The sequence below is a fragment of the Rattus rattus genome, chromosome X (assembly GCF_011064425.1).
Source record: "Rattus rattus isolate New Zealand chromosome X, Rrattus_CSIRO_v1, whole genome shotgun sequence".
Lineage (NCBI taxonomy): Eukaryota > Metazoa > Chordata > Mammalia > Rodentia > Muridae > Rattus > Rattus rattus.
The window spans coordinates 89,348,340-89,354,216 of record NC_046172.1 but is presented as its reverse complement, the minus strand read 5'-3'; the positions used below and the strand labels follow the sequence as shown (position 1 = coordinate 89,354,216).

Below are 5,877 nucleotides of genomic sequence, written 5' to 3'. Positions count from 1 at the left end.
AAAGCCTTATACTCCATATCTGCAGAACTGAGCTGTCAGAACACCATAGGAACTTCTGAATTAAGTATCTTTCAAATAGGAACCTGTGCATTTCAAAGTAAAATAGCAAAACTCAAAGGCCCATTAATCCAAATGACAATGTACTCTGTATACTTTGTAACCCAAAAATCGATCAGTCATTTCCCCCTCCAGAAAACACTCTATGATAATAATAGTAGGTAATATACTTCAGAAAGTGGCTTCAAATGTAGATAAGCTCCAGTTCAGTAGCAAGTAATTGTAGGTCACCATTTCTGAAATGGAATTAAAATTTGAAAAAAAAAAAAGGATTTGAGACCTTTTGTGGTGGTGTTTAGAATAGTTTTATCCAGGAGCATCCTCAATACCTAATACATGATAGAAAAATGGCATTTTACCTCATATATTATTATGCTAGGCAGGTTCAAAAGGCTTTCAGGAAACACATCAAAGACCTTAACTCCCTATTCTTTATGGAGTAAATTCTTTTACTGGTAGCATCTATAACTTCTAGTCTTTTATACTTCGAACTGGGAATGTTATACCATATTATTTTAAGGATCATTAGCATAGTCAGACATTACCCCTGAACAGGCTTACAGGCTATGTAGTAACTACAAAATATTCCCACACAATGAATAAATTAGGTTGGAACCTATCTACTTCTGGAGATATTTCTTAGATTTTGAGTTATATGCGATCTGTAGGATAAGATGCTACAGTGGGGAATTAATGTTAAAATACCAATCCCATAATAAGGGGCTTAGGAGTAGCCTAGAAGGGATGAAGGACAAGACTCTAATGTGGAATGATCAGAAAATTTCAGTAAAGCCAAAATAGTGGTTCCCAAGTGTGTGCTTGTGAATTCATGCCAACTCACGCTGGGGATTTATTTGACCAAGGTGAAGTGAGAAGAATGTAGAAAATGTGTACTGTTCACAGGCCTAGAATAGTTCAGTGGCTTATTATGAGCATATGATTGATTTCCTTCTTTTAAAAAATATTAATTCTTTCATAAAATGAGAATGTAAGCAAGACATGAGAGAGAGAGAGAGAGAGAGAGAGAGAGAGAGTCGTCTTCAGTTGACAAGATATCATATTGATAATACTGTGCCCATCTATTTGATAGGGTGAGGAAATATTTTTAACTTGTGAAATCTAAATTTGGTAATCAATGACTTAAGTGGGATTTTATTTTGGTTCGGTGTGGTTTTTTGAAGTGAATCCTTCTGTAGTCTAGTTTGGTCTTAAACTAGCTATGAAGCTGAGGATGACCTTGAACTTTCGAGTATCCTGTCTCTACCAGCTAAAAGCTGGCATGACATGTATGCACCACCATTCCAACAGTTTTGCAGTGGCATAGGCTTTCTACATGCTAAGTAAATACTTTACTAACTGATTTACATTCCCATCCCAGACCTAGCTGTTTTAAGATTCACTCATCATTCAATTATCTAGGCCCAAGCAAATACTTCTCCTGCCTTTGATCCTTCCCAACATATTACCTTGACGAGGACAATGGCTCCCACGACTTTGGCTCTCTTCTTTTCCTTCATTCCCGTGAACTGAAATGGGGAATGAGCACACTCCTTTGTTTCCTCAGTGTGGATCTACAAATGATCTTGCCTGTGATTGCCTGTGCCAGCAATTCAGCTACCTACTACAAATGTATGCTGGATTCTGATATGCTGCTCTGTCATTTCCACATAATAGTTTTAGCAAAGTATATTAAGGCTGATTCTTCCCCTGTATTAGAAGACAATGTTTCCACTTCCGGCAAAGTAATTCCCTTGCATCTGACATCCTTGCTTCTCAGCACACAGTGTCTTTTTTGAGGCAGGGCCTCAGCTACCTCAGGCTCTAACGTTACTGTATAGCTGAAGTTTGTAACTCTGAACACCTCATCTTCTTGCCTTCACCTCCCACTTGCTGGGAATATAGGTGTATGCCATCCGGCTCAGTCCACAATATTATGCCTCTATACATATGAAAATTAATCTTCAGAGGCTTTTCTTCAAGGCCAAATCTTACATAAGATGGAATATGGTCATTTCCTATTCGGCCCATTGTCTTCATATGATCCTAATTTTGTGAGCTTATTAGGTATATTAAGGTCATAATATATAAACATTCAATCCTTATAACTCTTATTCTTCAAATTTTTTTTGAGACAAGGACTCAAGTAGCCCAGGCTAGACTTGACCTCACTTTATACCTTGCTCATCCTGCTTCCACTTCCATGTTGCTTGATTTATTAAAAGGTACCATCACACACAGTTTTATATTATGCTGAGGATAGAACTCAGGATATATACAATAGCTAAACTGTATCCTCAGCCTTGCTCCTAATTTTAGGAAACGCTATGTCCCACTTGACAGATTGCATTTTGGACAAAAAGTATGTCAATAAGGAAAACACATTTCTTGACTTTAAACAGTTTTCATCATGATTCAAAAATGAGAAAACCCAAAAACATAGTAATAAAATAGCTAACACATATTAAACACTTCGAGGCAAGTATAAGTGAGATGCCTTACACACTCCAACTTTTCTGAACCTTATAATCCTATTAGGAAGGTGGTATTGTTATCTCCACTTTTCAGATCAAGGAACTGAAACATGAGTAAGTTAAGTAAACTCCCAGATCACACCGCTAACACACAATAGAGTCAGTGCTAACTCCTGATAGTCTGCCTCCATAGTTTGACTTATTAACCACTGGGCTATAATAAAGAGTGTAAGTACATAAAAGTACATCATTAAAGTTAGCACTCTCACTCTAAAGTTAGCACTTTAATGCCAAGACAAATACTCCCCCCCCTACACACACAACACTAATATTCAGAGCTTATAATGTTGAGACGTGAGTGTGATGGGGGTTATAAGTGTATTTACAGAGGTGATTGGTCCAAGAAGCCTTCTTAGAATAAATAGTCTTGTGCCAGGTCTTGAATGAAAAGGAGCACAATTGATCGTCAGACTTGCTGTTCTTAATCTCAGACAATTTAATAAGGAAATGGCCTTAACAGGATTTAAAACAATTATCCTATGATAAGGTTGTCTGGTTCTTGACCTCATATATAAATTTGAAGCAATGCTGGCACATGCATTCTGCAGGGACACATAATTAAAAGGAAGTAAGAGCATATTTACAAGACTTTATGAAATGGACCATAAACTTTAGAAATTGGCCACAGCAATTGGAGAAGCAGTTAATCTTACAGGACTGAAGAATGAGTTAGCTATTGAGAAGAAATCACTGATAGAGAAATCGATGCATCTTAGATAAGCCCCAGAGGAAGAAGGGTGGGAAAGTGAGAGTGCAACATTAAAATAATTCCTTACGTTATAAAATGCACAAGGCATTTATTGCCAGCACATGCTATTTGAAAATAGCAATGAAAATTACTACCACATTTCCCATTTCTAGTCTAAAACCTCAAACACTTAGCCACAATTCCACACTTTATTCTTTCTCAGAGATAGTCGGTTTAGTCAAAGGTGATGAAGCTTATTTGGTTTTATCATCATTTTGATATCTTTTTCTCCAATCTATGTTTTAACCATCAAATGACAACAGTAACCTTGTTTCCTATCTTCTATTGATAGACTTTACTACTTTGTGTGGAGATTTTTAGACAAAAACAAACTGGAAGTAGTTATCTTGAAATACAATTGCATTTGCTTTCTGAATATCATTCCTTTGAAAAAATTTTGTATTAATAATCAAACTATTGCTTTTCATCAAACCCATATTTTTTTATATGGGAACTATTCAATTCTATTCTACCAGTAAAATTAACTATGAAAACTAAAGTCATAATCATTTTATGAAGCTATTCAGGGTATATTCTTTCACCTATTATTAGCACATGAAAAATAACTGATTCAGCAAAGAAGTACTTTTTAAAAGTAAGCCATTAGGTTTTAGTCTCTTTGGGGCTAATTTATACAACGAACATACTTAAGAGAGATGAAAATTCAGCATCTAGCATAACATGGCTATGTTCCTGCAACAACAAACATTTCAATAAAGGTAAAATTTTTGTAATTGGAGGGTTTTGCTGTATATCCTTTGGCAAAATATTTTTGCTAAGGTTTTAATATTGTTTGTTGTTGTTGTTGTTGGGTATTTGTTCAAGTCTGCGTTCTTTTTGAAACACTGAGCCTAATAAAAATCAGCAAAAAATATTTAGGATCCCTTCCCTTCCCCGCCCTGCCTCTGCTGAAGCCACCACCACCGTCTCTGTGGCTGGATGCTGGAAGAGTCCTCCATGTGTGTGGACTCAGGATGACAGGGCAGCCTCCTTCTGTGGTTGCTGGGCTTGTGAACGCTGCAGTATCTTTTGACTTTCCAGGTCTCTAAACTGTTTTTCAACTATTTTGCGTACATGGCTCAGTGCACTCCCCTCTTTGCTTTTACAATTTTCCACTTGATATGGGGGTGTAATAACAACTTCCTCCATGACTACAATGGGTTTTTTTTTCTTGCCATTTACAGTCTTTAATGATCTTGTGAATGGTCTGGAAGAGCTGCTGGCCCTCCAGGGAGACCCTAGCGCTGATTGCATGGGCCTGGCTCAGCTTCTCCTCCTCCTCTGTCGGTACTTTGCTGGCAAGCTTACCAACATTGAGTGAAGCTAGAAGAGGAGGGATTTCTGTTCGATCTTTAATTATTTCCACTTCTGAAACATACTGTAAGTTTATAAGTAAGATGTCTGCCTAGTTAGGCTTTCTGCTGGAGGAGGGACATTTTAGAGCCAGCATTTTGGACTGGTAGTCGAAAGCTACCAACTTGCATCACACCTGGCTCTCAACACTAAAGTACTCACCTGGAGGAGCTGCCATCTTGGGAAAGCAGCTACAGTGGCGGTGGTGGCAGCAGCGGTGAAAAACTCAGCCCTAGTTCTTGTGTACTTTGATTCTACATATTTATGCTCTCTCTACACTTTGACTCCACATATCTGTGTTCTTATCTTCTGCATACTTTCTACCAAAAGAGAAAAAAAATCTTACAAAGGGACAAATGCTGTGATGTAGTCATTTCTACAACAACAAGCAATTTTGTATAATGTATAGATAGAGTGGTAATTATATAAGCAGGTCATGAATGTCCCGTATCTAATGTTCCATTTCTGTGTATCTAACTAAGATACAATTGAGTAAATAACATAGTTACCAAAGTTTATAGGTGCAATCATTAGAAATTCTCCCATACTGGTATTTCCATTCAACAGATGTCATTTTTTCCCAGTTTACGTTACGGCTAGACATTAACAATTCTTCAGAAAAGGTGAACTTAATGGTCTCTAACTTCTAAAAGAAAGTGGTCTCTATCAGCATCTAGCCTCGTCTTGCTAGGTATTCATAACTGTTATGATTATCTTGTAAGAAAACTGCTGCCCCCTACTGATTAGAATGGAAAACAAACCTGCCATTCCCCACCCCACTGGCAGTCATGGAGCTTGCATATATCTGTTACGCTGGGTCCTCTGCACATATGCTGTGGTTTTTTATTTTGAGGATTTTGTTGGACTCCTAACAGTGGGAATGGGGCTGTCTCCAATTCTCTTGCCAATTATTTTCCCTCTACTGGGATGCCTTTGCCCAGCCTTGATCTGAGGGTTTGTGCCTAGTCTTGTTGTATGGCTCTTTTTCAGGAGATATCCCTGGGAGGCCTACTGTTTCCTGAAGGAAAATGGAGGAGAATTGGATTGATGAGAAAGGAAGAGTAGTGGGTGGGAGGAGTGGAGGGAGGGGAAATTGCAGTCTGGATGTATTGAAAACAAAAAATTCAAAATAAAGAATAAAAATAGTAAATATAATCCTTGAAGAGTTCATATTTCCTACACCATAAC

General features: G+C 37.6%; 1 pseudogene; it reads right to left on the bottom strand.

Annotated features, from left to right (window-relative positions):
• Window positions 1–4,275: 4,275 nt before the first annotated feature.
• Window positions 4,276–4,867, bottom strand: LOC116889369 (annotated as a pseudogene).
• Window positions 4,868–5,877: the final 1,010 nt, after the last annotated feature.